This window comes from Marmota monax, unplaced genomic scaffold, assembly GCF_021218885.2.
Source record: "Marmota monax isolate L192 unplaced genomic scaffold, Marmota_monax_Labrador192_F-V1.1 WCK01_AAM20220418_F8-fsc00059, whole genome shotgun sequence".
NCBI classification, from domain to species: domain Eukaryota; kingdom Metazoa; phylum Chordata; class Mammalia; order Rodentia; family Sciuridae; genus Marmota; species Marmota monax.
In genome coordinates this window covers 10,961,975-10,976,731 of record NW_026693595.1, presented here as the reverse complement: position 1 = coordinate 10,976,731, position 14,757 = coordinate 10,961,975, and positions in this window count along the sequence as shown.

The following is a 14,757-nucleotide window of genomic DNA, read 5'->3' as shown; positions in this document are numbered from 1 at the left end:
ACCTGGCATGCGCGGGGTGCTGGGTTCGATCCTCAGCACCCCATATAAAAATAAAAGATGTTTTGTCCACTGAAAACTAAAAAATAAATATTAAAAAATTCTCTCTCTCTCTCTCTCTTAAAAAAACGAAAGTAAGGAAACTCTTTCTCTTAAAAAAAAAAAAGAAAGTAAGGAAACCTCCAGTGTTGTCCCTAGATGAAACAGTTCTCCATTGCCTGATTGCAGTGACCTGCATCCTGTCCTTGGTCCTTTTCCTTTCTGCCAACAGTACTGGAAAGGAAATGTTAGGCTGGAGGCAGATTTCCCATGATGCCAACAAGTCCTAAACATCATAGCCCCTCCCTTGCTGGGCATTCCAAAGCCCACTTTTTAATTTTTTAAAGAAAATTTATCTAAAAATTCAGTCCCCAGAAACCCTGGATTTTCCTTGCATTAACCCTGTGCTTCTTGATATGTAGGCTCCCTGCAGACCTGTTTAGTGATCTGAAAACACATCTTGGCAGCAACTCAGGAAGCTGAGACAGAGGGTCATAAGTTTGAGGTCAGCCTTAGCAACCCTGGCTCAAAATAAAAAGGACTAGAAGTGTAGCTTAGTGTAAAGCATCCCTTGGTTCAGTGTTCAATACAAGGAGGAAAAAAAAAAAAAAAGCTTTAAAATCCTATCATAGAATAAGCCAGCCATTTGAAGTGAAATGGGGGTGGTTTTGGAAGCTCAACTTTACCAAGTGATGGTGAAACCAACCAATTTTGTTTGTTCTTGCTAATGAGGACAAATATAAACTATCAGTCATTAGCAAAATGTTCATCTCCTCCACCAACACTTTCATCAGAATGTCATACCCGAGAGTCCAAGAAATGCATGCTCTGGAGATAAAACTGCCTGTGTTGAAATTCTGCTCCATCACTTTCTATTTAGGTGACATTAGGTACACTAACCAACTTCTTCAAGTCCCAGATTTTTCATCTATAAAATGAGAATCAATCCCCCATAAAGTTGGAAAGGTGAAACAAAATAGTGTTGCATCATGCACTTAACACAGTACTAGACTCATAAAAAGCACTCACAAGTTAGTTTTCTGTATTATCATTGTTGGGTGATTAGTTAAGGCAGAAACTACTTCCTCAAAACCTCAGAAACAGAACGTTGATTTTTTTTCAGCTTTCTTCACAGAGAATGCTTTTTGCTAGTGAGATATAAGAGAAAGTATTGTGCTTTGCAGAAAGTCCTGCTAAAGGAGTCTGAATGCCTTTCTTTCTCCGTCGTCTTTTCAACCTGAATGTAATGGTTGGAACTCCAACAGCTATTGGATCCTGTGGATAGGTTTGTATCCTAGGGGTGAAAGTGGTGAGCAAACAGCTGGGTCCCTAACTTCATGGAATTGCTATACCAACCGTAGACTGTCTAGTTTTCAAATTATTTTAAGGTAGTGGTTCTTAAATCATTTGAAGGACTTGTTAAAACAGATTTCTGTACCCCCAAAGTTTCTGATTCAGTAGGTCTGGTTTGCAGCCCAAGATTTTACATTTTTTATAAGGTCCCTGGAGATGTGGATGTCCTGGTCCAAGACCACATTTTGAAAGTTGATGTTTTATGTCTTAGAGAAATAAACTGTCTTCTTTAAGTCATTACTATTTGGGGATTATCTGTTATTAAAAGATGAATTTAATACATTATTTAAGTTTTATAACTCACTCTCCCTGTTCTGGTAAGTGGTAAAAAGCAAAGTGGTTAAATGGTACTCAAAGTCAAGCAGAAAGCCAAGGTGAATTGCATATTGAATTGTAGTCCTCTGCACCATTCATTTAACAAATGAATATATAGTAGGCTCACCCTTACTATGTGGTAGGCATATACAAATATACTCATAACCAATGACTGCAAGAGAGAAGTAAGCCAATGATTTCCTTCAGTTTGGAAATGGGGAGAGGCACAAGAACACAGAATGGAGGTCCTTAGAGACCATTAAATGCAGTAGTGAGCAACCCTCCCTGCATATTAGAATGACCTGCAGAACTCTGAAATACTTCTACCTGGACATTGCCTCCAGAGATTTTTATCTCAGTGATCTTTTGCAGATCTGGCACAGGATTGTTAAAAGTTCCGTTGATGAATCTAAGATGCATCTAAGGTTGACTGATTTAGCCCAACCCAGAGAGGTTAGGTGGCTGCCCCAAAATTACTGACATAGAGGGTCAGAGGCAGGTCTGCTGCCCAGTGGAATGCTCTTCAGGTGCCCAGCTGATTCTCAACCTGCCTGAAGCTGGGTGTTTTGCCAGGTTAATTCTCCCTCACGTGTAATTATCAGTGACACGGGATGTGAGGTGCTGTGAGCCTGTGTCTGTGCTCAGCCCAGGGATAGCTCAGCTCAATGCAGCTCATCAGTTTCCCTAACAAGATTCTCCTTGGTGACAGCGAAACAGATCATTTTAATTAGCATTAGATAATGAATTTAAACTGCATTGCAGTAATTCCAGATTCTCCCTTAACTGCCCTAAATAACATCATGCAGGAGGTACTCTTGTGGGATTTATTGTTAAAAAATATCAGTAGTAAGAACACAACTGAAAAGCCTTTTGTGGGATTATTTTCCCTGACTTTTCTTTGAATGTACACTGTTGCAACTGCAGAGGCTTTGATGTTATCTGGCGTCTCTGCTCCTTGCCTTTGTGCACATCCTCTGATTGACTTGTCCCTGCTGGTACAGGAAGTGATCTGTCTCCTAAGGCACTCCATCCATTCTGAAGGTCTTTTCTTATGCTCAGCTGACAATGTCCCTGTACCTTCCACCTTTGTTCCCAATTCTGTTTTGAGAATTAATTCTCTGCCCTTCTGTGTCAAGGGAACAGGGAAACATCTCTGGGGGTACCAGGCAGGATTTGAATAGATGTTGTGTTTGGGATGAATACTGCTGCTGTTAGGGCTGTTTCTGAAGGAACTAGGAAAATAATGCATTGTCCCTGTGGCCCTGAAATATCTTGCAAATAGGTTCCCTTCTCCTGACATTTCTATGGAATTGGTAATGGATATTTTTGATTCATGTTTCTCTGAAAAAAAAAGAAAGGAAAGGAAAAATCTTGACCACTTTTAAGCCACTAGGCCATGAGCATGCTCATCTTATTGTGATTATCAGTGTCTCCCAGGCCATGTTCTGATTTAGTCAGGGGCTCTGCCTTCTTGTCCTAGCCTGCCAAACCTCCCTGTGGACAAGCTGTTTCATCACTAGGCCTTGGTTAGTGATGGAATCCATGGTAACATAAGTTAGTAATATGAAATTGCATGAGCTCAAAAATTCTGGATTCCCATTTTGTTTCTTTTGAGCATAAATTTCATAAAGTGAGACAACGAAGGAGACAATCAATGGATAGCCTTGTTACCAGATTCTTAAGTCAGAGGCCTGACTCTAAGGTCCCAACAAACCACGTGTGGCCACTCCAAAAACCAAACAGAAAAGGTAATGGTGCAAAACAGGAAGAGAACTTTAATCTATATGACCATGCTGGGAAGACAAAGTTGGCAGCCAGCATCTCAGCCCAAACTTCAAGGTGTTGACAGGAGTTTTTAAGGTTTAAATAGAGAAAAAACTGGGGCAAGGAGTGAGAGGTAGGCATAATAAGCAGTTTTGGTCAGACTGCTTTTCCAGTTGATCATTATTTCAGTTCTGATTCTACAAGGTAGCTCCAGAGAAGTGTTTATTGCTTGAGGGGGTTGATATTTCCACTTGCTGCTCAGGATATTTATCAGACCATGATCCTGGAAGGGGGAAATTCAGTTCTCATGAAATGACCACTTCTGCTTTGGGGCACAGTTTTATTATGGGGTGATTTATAGGAAGGTGTAGCACAACTCCTGAAGACTCCAGGTACCACTCCAGGGGTCTAAAACAGGATGCTATAAAAGCTGAGTCAAATGTCTCTGCAAATCTCTCAGTATTGAAGGGGGATGCTATAAGTTATGTAAATTCAGGGCTAATAAACCTTGTATTACTAGTTTTAAAATTAATATTCCTTAAATGTAGATGTTAACATGTCTACTGAAAAGCTGAGCAGGATCAGACCCAAAGTTTAAAGTAATAAAGGAGACAATTCAAGATGAAGTTACCCTTTCAGGGTACCGTTTCAGTTACCCATTTATATCTGCAGGCCTAAGTGAAAAATCATTGCATCTAGCAAAAGCAGCCTAAGTTCCTGTAATAACTTCTGTAAATGCCAAGATATAAGTATTAATTTTATCTAGTTCTTTGCTTTAAAAAATAAAAATTTTGAAGTTTGGAAATGCTATACAGTTGTATCCCATATTTCTTCAAGTTTGAGTGGCTCTGATGCCAACTGGTATATTATCAAACAAATTTGATGCTAATCCCTCAAAGTTATTGTCAGACCCCACAGACTCAAGGTCATGACTACCAGCAAGACGCTCTGACTTCAGATGACAGCAATATCTGAATCTGGCTACAGTTTCAGAGATTTCCACAAAAAGTGATACCATATACCAGAGTTGGAGACTTCTGACGAGTGGCAATAGAAATGAAACCAAGCCAAAAAAGTACAAAACACAGGCAAAGCTTTAATGGGATGCGGTGGGGAGGAGTTACCTCAAGGAGAAGGGAGACAGACTAGGGAAAGAGATATGAAGTTGTTCCCCAGATAAAGGAAGGGACAAGGCTTTTATCAGGTTGCTGGTGTGGCCTATGGTCTGAGTAATTATTATCTCAATTTTAATATTGTCAGGTGGCTCTGGAGAAGTCCTATGGCTTGAGGGGACAATCTCCATTTTTAGTTTGCAGGGTTTTTATCAGACCCTTGATTCTGGATGGTTTGCAGTTTGGTTTCCTGAGGTGACTGCTCCTGCTTAGAATTGTAGTATCATAGGGTGAACTGCTTGTGAGGCTCTACTGTTCCTGAAAGGTGAAAGGTAAAACTGTGACTTTTAGGAGTTGCTCCAGCAGATCTGGAACAGGATGTTATAAAAGCTGAAAGTTCCTACAAATCTTGAAAATACCATAGTTACTCTTACCTGGGTTTTGGGGTTTTTCTGGGTCTGAAGAGGGGGGGGGGTGCTAGATAAATTTAGAACTTGTAAAACAGAAGCATTCCAGGGACTCAGGAGGCTGAGGCAGGAGGAAGGTCAGCCTTAACAACTTAGCAAGAACTTAAAAAAAAAAAATGGACTAGGGTTATAGCTCAGTGGTAAAGCACCCCTTTACCCAGGAATATAAAAAATCAAGCCTCAGCACCAGGAAAAAAAAAAAAAGGCTAATAAACCTCATACTAGCAGTTTTTAACAGACATTCTGTAAGTGATTAGCATCCCTGTATGCTGAGTTGAATGGAAATCTGACCCAAAGTTTAAGGCAAAAGAGACAGTTGCAGATGAAGAAAAAAGATGTCAAGCCTTTATCCTATTAGTTACCTATCAGGCACCAGCAGATCAAATTGAAGTCAGAGCTTTTCATCAAAGGAAGTCTCTCTACATCCCTGCTATAATTGGTTTTTGTGGTATTTTAATGGGTAATAGGTCATGAGTTAAAGCCTTGGGAATGTATCTACCCTTTGTCCCTGTGGTCCCTGACTGTCTCAAAGGAATACACCTAGAGCGAGGTCTGAGAGGGTACCAAACATAGACTTCATACCACCCTGCTGTGGAGCCAAGGTGCATCATCATGCAGCACATTGATAGGTTAACCAACTAGCAAGTTCCACTCAGTTCAAGGTGCAGGCTTCTTACTGGGGTTTCAATATGTAGGCGGACTGATGGGATCATTGGCCATGTGACAGAATTCAGTCCCCAGCCTCTACTTTCCTGGAGATTAGGCCCAATATCCCATCCCTTTTATGTCAGAGATCTTTATGGTAATCAGCTTCCATCCAGAGTCACCTTATCTTTTCCCATAAATTCATGTGCTCCAAGTGGCTCATGACTAACAAAGACATTTCTATTGATTGGGAAATCCAAGTGTTTACCAGGAACCGCATACAAAAGCTAGCTAAATTCTTTATTAATGAGATCTTTCAATTAAATGTGCTTTGGAAAGAGTGAGGTGCTGTCAACAATGTATCTCCTGTTACACTCCATCAATATGTGCCCTTAAGTGAATGTGAAATAGGAGACTTGGACCAGTGCATACCCCATGCAACCTTTCACAGGGGTGTATGATGATAGTATTTAAAAGATTGCATTCATTTTTATATTGTTAATTATACATTTTTACATATATATCACATGACCCAAATCACAATTCATATACCATACTTAATAGGTAAGTTTCAAGGCAATTTTGGCCATAAGTGATTTTTGCCTTATTCTTTGACTTTGAAGTGTAACTTTCATGTAATATCCTCTTCCACTATATAATATCCCAAGCAGACTCTTCCAACATTCCAGAAGTTTTGACATCCAAGCCTTATTTGAACATTTTTGGTGACAGAGTTCCCTGATTTAAGAGTCAACCCAACTACTGGGCATGGTGGCGCATGCCCCTAATGCCAGTAGCTGGGGAAGCTAAGGCAGTTGGATTGCAAGTACAAAGCCAGTTTCAGCAACATAGTGAGGACTTAAGCAACCAAGTAAGATGCTAACTCAAAATAAAAAATAAAAGGTCTAAGCGCCCCTGGGTTCAATCCCTGGTACCAAATAAAATTTTTTTTAAAAAGAGTCAACCCATCCCGTTGTTGGGTAGCCCTCATGATTAAAGGGTAGTTTCTTATCTTGAGCCTAAATCTGCAAGTTGGTCCTGTGACTCTCCCATCTAAAGTCACACAGAGGATCTCTGTTAGAAGTGATCACTTTCAGTAATTGAAAACACACATCCTATATCCTCTAAGTCTTCTTTTCTCCAAAACAAACTTTCTCTTAGTTCTTCAACTGTTCTTCACAAAATCTTCTAATATGATTTTAAGAAACCCTCATCAGCCTTCTCTTGGATATTTAATATCCCTTGTAAAATACAATGGCAAGAACTGAATACAGTATTCCGGAAGTGGTAAAATGATTATAGCGTAGCTGCTGCATTTCTTAATTTTGTATTCTGTGTCCATTAATGTAATTATCCTAAGATTATACTTGTCAAGCTGGAATTCTAATTCCTCAATTGTTTTCACAGATCACGGAAATGCACTTGGTGGACACATGTTGTCTTTGCCCCCATTCTGATAATGGCATCATAATTTTTTTTCTTGGCCAGCCACTTCCTTACTCTTAGTCTCTATATCCAGATATGGGAATGTGATCCAGGATTGAATAGTTAGAGCATTCTTTTCCCCTCACCAAAGTGACTGGATCTTTTGCTTAAACTATTGGGAAAGAGGGGTCCTTTTTCCAGGAGAGTTATAATGCTGCTGTGATGAAAGTTACTACAGAATGAAGCCAACATGAAGAAAACAGGAACATAGTAAAGGCAGGGAGAGGAACTGGGTTTTTTTGACATCATTCAAGCCTAACTTCCAACTGTTCCTGAAGCCAGATTTAACCTGGACTTTTCAGTTTGTCAAAAATCAAGTTAGAAAAATTAAAAAGCTTAATGTCATATAGTAAGAGAAAAAGTAAGCCTCAGTCTAGGCAACTTCAAAGCAAAAGTGATAATGAGCTCAGTGTGTAACAGTTCCAGAGCTGATAAAGCACAAATGGCAAAGTACATTCATTGTTCCTTGTCATGATTGACTACCTGAAGCTCACACTCCTTTTTGGGTAGCAATGCTACATAAGCTCACTTGTCTACAGCTGATTGGCTAGGAGTTTGAAGGCTCTCATTGACCTAGGAAAGATTTAATTTTGTTTATGGTCAGAACTTGCATTTCTCGGAGATAAGGACAGTTTTAAGTATGTGACTGAATGTTTGTTCTAGGGTCATCTTCAAACTTTGGTCTCTAAAATGTTTATCTTTAACAATCTTCCTGCTTTTGGTCATTTTCTCAGTTGAACTAAGAATGTAACTAACCATTGTTAGTCTCTGCATATATTTTCTTTTTCTGTGTTCCTCTAAAGATTTCATGCTAGAATTCTAGTGGTTGTTTTTCTGATGATTCAAGTTTATGTAGTTTCTTTCATTCAATTCTCAGGGAGATTATCTGATGAGCAAATGGCTTCTGACAAGCATTTAAGCCTCTTGCAGAATACAATTTAAAGGGATATTATCAAGATTACCAAGAGTATGAATAATACCCCAAGCCAAGATTCCCAGGAAACAAGTTTTAACCATTTAAACAGATCAGCCAATTGGGCTTTCCTTATTAGATGGAATATATGGATTTGACTTTTAAGGTTTCTGAGATTCAGGACTACATTTCCTGAATTATTGACATAAAACAGCATGTTTATTTAACAAAAACATGAAGCTCCTCTTTGTTGAGAACTCTTCTATTTTGGAGTATACCTGAAGCTAAATTGCTCACTTCAGACAGTATCACTTAAAGAGAATTTAAGGTATCATTAAAACTTTTCCTAGAGTTTCAGATATATTATTAAGAGATTTTTCTAATTCAGTGACTCAGTAGAGAGAAGAATGCTATAACAAAAGAATGAAATACAGAACTTCTTGAATTTTGAAATACATGAGAACTTATTTATGGGTTGGTATTCTAGCTACAAATGATCCAAAATTAAAAATTTGACTAACATTTAGAAAGTTGTTATTTGGGGTAAGAGATAACCCATACCACAGCATTCAGACAATTTGAGTGGAAAACCTTTGTATATGTAATTACAGCATGAAATGAACAACCCAATATTATAATAGAAGGGGTTAAGGTGAATCCCATTATCCCCAACCAAAAGTAATATGATCCCATTATCCCCAGCCAAAAGTAATATGAATATCACAATTATTTTCTTCATTTTGGCATCTGCACATTGCCATTTTGAATGATTGTACAGCAACATAAAAAAAATTTATGAGTTTGATAAGCAATTAATTCTATCAACCAAGATAAGATCTTTCCATATATATCATGAGTATTGATTTATCTAGTGTACAAAACTATTATCTACCTTATATAATGGCACCACACAGGCATTCCATTTACCCAGTTTCCACTGAACCAAAGTATGGTTTCAGTAAGTTTCTTAATGGTGTACATGATAGCATCATTGTCATTTTCTATTCATGATTCCATTTTGGATCTCCATTATCTGAATCAAACCAAAAGATCTGAGTACAGAGTTTGAGACCATACTGAAGATAGAATCCAGTACCATGAAGGTTTTCTGCACCTAGAGAAAAGTTACCAGTAACAAAATTAATGAGCCATCCTTGGCTTCCAATATTTATCCTCAATACCAAACCAACTGGCCATAAGCATTAGTTGAATGACATACTTTGCAAAGGGAAGGCTGTCATACCTCTTTATAAAGCCATGGTCCTGAATTGATCACCCAGCTGTGTATGGGAACTGGCTCTAGCATTAATTGTGATTCTTTCCAAGCATTTAGATGGCTACAAAACTAGTAATTATCTTGGTTAATGAGGGAGGCTATGTTTTGGATAGTAGACAGTACAACTTGGGTAGTAAAAGTCCCTAACAGAAGTAAAAATATGAATTCAAATATTTCATGTTACTTTGTGAAGTAATAGGAAAACAATGACTACCGGAAGTCAGAATAAGTTCTGAAAATATGAAAGGGAGTCTAATGGTATGGTTGTGTGCTACTCAGCAAAAAATTGTCCATATCATGTTGTCTGTTCTCTGCTGCTAGGGAAAACTTTCCCTTGGATATTTTTAATTTAAAGTCTGTGATGGTTTGATAAATACAAGAGTCTTAGGGAGCTCTTTTCAGGTCACAAGTATGGGCCTACGGTTTGAAACTGTACTTTAACTGCTGTATAAGAGATTAAATGAACCTAATAAGGTCTTTTTCAACAAGACTCAAGTACAGTTTTTTCATTGATATCTTTTCCAAAATACTCAGTCACTGGATTCTACTATGTGGGACACAAAGTCTTCATCAGATGGAGGTTCTTAGCTTCTTTACCTGTTATAAAATGGATGTTGAAATATTGAATTTGTGCTTCACAATATTAGGCCATATCAGAGTGTATAAGAACTAGATGAACATGCAGTTCTATCATTAAGTGCATGGATTCATGCAGTAACAATTTTATAAGAAGTTAATTTATGTTTTCCCAAAGGTGCACATTATATGAGATAAAGGTTACACTTAGGCCAAGCTAATCTTGGGTTTCAGTTAGGTTTTCCCATTTTAATTTTTGAATGCTATACACACATTCAGCCTTTCATAAGAATGAATAGGAACAATGATAATGTCATAGTGTTTGAATAACATGTGTAATTATTTTGCAATTTTTCTAGTAAAGTGAGCTCTTCTATCACTGGAAATTTGGTTGGGATTCCCCAATCTTCTAATAATTTTTGATCAGTGCATTTTAGTTATATAGAATAATTGGTTCACCTTGTGGCATATTTGTATGTACGTATAGCATATTTTGATATTATCCCCCTTGTACCCTTCTCTCCCTGCCCTACCCTTCTTCTTTCCCAGTTCCCCTTCCTCTTCTCTAATATTCTCCCTTCTTCTTTCTTGTCATCTTTCTTTTCCCTTAGATTACACATAAGAGGGAAAACATGAGATTTTTTTTTCTTGAGTCTGGCTCATTTCACTTAACATCATGATCTCTACTTTCATCATAACTTTTTTACTATAATAAGTGCATCAACCTTTGACCACAGAAAAGCTCCTATGTGTCCCCAAATACACATATTATTACAAGTACACATGGATAATCAGCTTTTTGTTCTGTGACCAAAACACCTGAAAAGAACAACTTCAAGGAGGAAGTTCATTTTCGCTCATGATTTCAGAGAGTTAGACCATTGTTGGCCAACTTCATTGCTCTGGGCCCACAGTAAAGCAGAGCATCATGGTGGAAGAGCACAGAAGAGGAGTAGTGCTCTGTTCATGCTGGTCAAGAATCAGAGAGGAAAAGGGAGGAGACAATGAGGCAAGATATAGTCTCCAATGGCACACCTCCAGTGACCAACCAGCTCTAGCCATGCCCCACCTACCTAGAGTTATCACTCAATTTGTAGTCCTTTCAAATTATTAATCCATAAAATGGATTAATCTACTAATTAGGTTATAGCTCTTATATTATAATTAATTCACCTCTGAATATTCCTGCATTAACAGGAACTTTTGGGGGACATCTCATATTCAAACCATAACACCCACACTGATGAGTGAGTGAATGAAATCCATCTACAAATGTTCAAATTGTCCTACAAGTGGAAGAGTTTTTCTTGGAGGTCACTTAACCCAGAATTATGGGCTTAACAAGTCAGGTGTTCATTGTATTACCTGTCTAGCCACTTTGGCAATTATCTAGCAATAACCCTACCAATATTTTTTTATTGTTTATATCATGATGTCAGTACCATGATGTACTACTGAATTCAAGAGTTTCAGGAAAGGAAGTTTTAAGGATTCTGGAAGTAACCAGTAGTCATCTAAGACTCTTCATCTTGAATTAAACCTATATCTTTTATTATGCAAATCTTATTTCATTTCAGGATCATCTCATTATTTATTAAACAAATTATCCTAAGTGATTGATTTGGACAAACTTTATGGAGTTCATTCATGTTACAGGGTTTTGGTATGTTAGATGCCTTTTCAGTTGTAGCCTTAGCATGAATATTAGCCCTAGCATTTTCTTGATATTCTGTTTGAGCTTCAACTTTTATGATAGCACTATGTGAAGGTCATATTAATACAGAAAGAAGATCAGCAACCTGAAGTCCATTTTTTTATAGCTATGCCATTTGGTGTTAAAAATCACTTATTCCATAACATATCAAAATCATACCAAAAGTTATACTTGCTATTGGTATAGATATAGTCTTTTCTGTTGCCAATAAACAGGCATGAGTGAGAGCAAATAAATCTGTAAGATGGTTTTAATTAAGGTGATTAAGCTCTTCTTTTTTTAATAAGTCATGCTGGGTTATGAAATCATACCCAGGTTGGTATTTTCCTTTAGAAGTTTTAGTATAGGCACAATGGAATATTACTCAGCATTAAAAGAGAATAAAATCATGACATTTGCAGGTAAATGGATGGAGTTGGAGAATAGCATGCTAAGTGAAGTAAGCCATCCCAAAAAAACCAAAGGCCAAATGTTTTCTCTGATATGTGGTTGCTGATCCATAATGGGGAAGGGTGAGTGGGTGGGGGGACCCTGGGAGGAATGGAGGAACTTTAGATAGGGCAAAGGGAGGGAGGGGAAGGGAGGAGGCATGGGGGTAGGAAAGATGGTGGGATGAGATGGACATCATTATTCTAAGTATATGTATGAAGACACAAATGGTATTACTCTACTTTGTGTACAACCAGAGACATGAAAAATTGTACTCTATATGTGTACTATGAATTGAAATGCATTCTACTATCATGTATAACAAATTAGAATAAATAAATAAATTTTTTTAAAAAGAAATTTTTGTATAGAAACCATAAATACAGAGTACCAAATCTGACTAGTCAATGGTGTTTCTTGTAAATCTAGTGTAATAGTCAAATTTTGGGAAACTAATTTGACACAGTGTGATACAATCCCTTTATTGAGCAAACCTAAAAATTTAGTAGCATTCAGGTAATTACAGTAATAATATATATAATAAAAATATAACGTGATTTTTAAGAGATTGAAGCAGAATCTCTTAAGATGTTAGTCTGCTAGTTAAAAAAATATTAGGTACTTTCATTATGTAATAGTTTTCTACAACATAAGGCAGCTACAGACATAAAGTATTTCACTAAGTGCATTTCAGGGAGGATTCTACAATTTTAGCAGCCAAAGTTACTGTTCTTAGACAATATATATATATGCTCTCTACTGGGTCCAATTATATAAACCTAAAGGTCTATTTTTTCCTCCATATTCTCAAATAAGGATACCTAAAACCTGATTGTTTCTTTCATAAACAAACACTATGGAAGGTTTAGAGTAATTTGGAGGTCCTAATGTGGGAGGTGTTTTCGTCAGCTTTAACCATGAACAAAAAACCTGTCAAGAACAATTTTAAAAGAGTAAAATTTATTTGGCATTCATGGTTTTAGGGTTCTCAGTTCATAGACGGCCAATTCCATTACTCTACATCTGAGGTGAGACAGAGCATCATGGTAGAAGGGCAAGGAGAAGGAAAGCAGCTCAGGACATGGCAATTAGAAAGTGCTCTGCTGCTCACCAGGGACGAAATATAAATCCCAAAGACATGTCCCCATTTACCTACCTGCTCTAGTCACATCCTATCTCTGCCTCTAGTTACTACACAGTTAATCCATTTTGGTGGAATAATCTACTGATTAGGGTAAAGATTAAGCATACTTGCTATTGGTGTATAGTCTTATAACCTAATCATTTCACCTCTGAAAATTATTGCATTGTTTAACCCATGCACTTTTGGGGGACACTGCATATCCATAACATTCTGTCCCTAGCCCCCTGAAAACACATCTCACAATGCAAAATACATTTGGTCCGTTCCCCAGAGTCCCAGTAGTTAACAGTTTCTGTTAACTAAAGTGCAAGTCCAAAATCTCTTCTGATAATCAAGGTGAATTTTCATTTGTGAGAATCAAGATCACAAGCAAGTTACAAATGTCCAATATATAATGGCCAGAGTAAACATTTCCATTCCAAAAGTTAGAAATAGGGGCATAGAAAGAAGGGATGGGAACAAAGGAAGATCAAAATTCAGCTGGACCAATAAGTCCTAAATCTCCATGTAGGCACATGATATGGTGATATTTTCTCTAAAGAGCTTATGTAGCTCTGCTCCTGTGACCTTGCTGGTTGAAACCTACATTGCCTCCCTCTTGGCTTATTTCTGATTGAATTCCTGCAACTTTCTTTGGCAGATGTCCTACATTACTGCATCTCTTAATCTTGGGAGTCTCCACTGAAGCTTTGCCTTCCTTCTAACATTTTTGCATGTCACCCTCTCAAGGGCAGCCTTCAGGGACTCTGATCATGCTGCAGTTTGTCTGGTCTCCCAGACCTTCCTTTGAAATCTTGGTGGAAGCCTCAGTGACCCCCTAATTCTAGCATCCTGCAATCCTGCAGAACCAGCACCACAGTGTTGCTGCCAAGGTCCACCACAATCTTGAGCAGTAGCCAAGCCTCCTATGACCATGGTTGCAGCTGACCCTGAGTGCTTAGGTGGCTAAGAATGGTGAAAAAACTTCCTATGCCCCATGTGCAAGCAGGGTGCCCCCACAATCTCTTCTCAAAGGAATTTTTACTTTTACAGCCTTGAGCCAGAGATGGGTGTGCCTTGCAATCCATGAGATGCCCTCAAGCCATCTTTCCTATTGTTTCTGGGTAAAGTACTCAGCCTTTCTTGAGTGACTCTAATCTCTTTAACAAACACAACTTCCTTAGCTCCAGTTTTCCTTGTAATTTTCTGGCCAAACTCCAAGTTTTTCACTTTTTATACTTTGCCTTTTACTCCTGGTTATTACAGTAAACTTGACTAAAAGGCACCAGCAATATCCAAGCCACCACCTGAATTCTGTGCTGCCTGGTATTTCCCCCACCAGATTAATTAGTCCATCACCTTTAAATTTAGCCTTACAGAAAGTATCAGAACGTGGGGAAAATGCAGACAACTTCTTTCCAGAATGCAACATGAATGATTTCTAGTCCAGTTTCCAGTAGAATCCTCCTTTTCCTCTGAAACCTCATAGGCCTACTCTTTACCTTTCACAGATCTATCAATATTCTGGTCTTTAAAGATCTCACCAGAA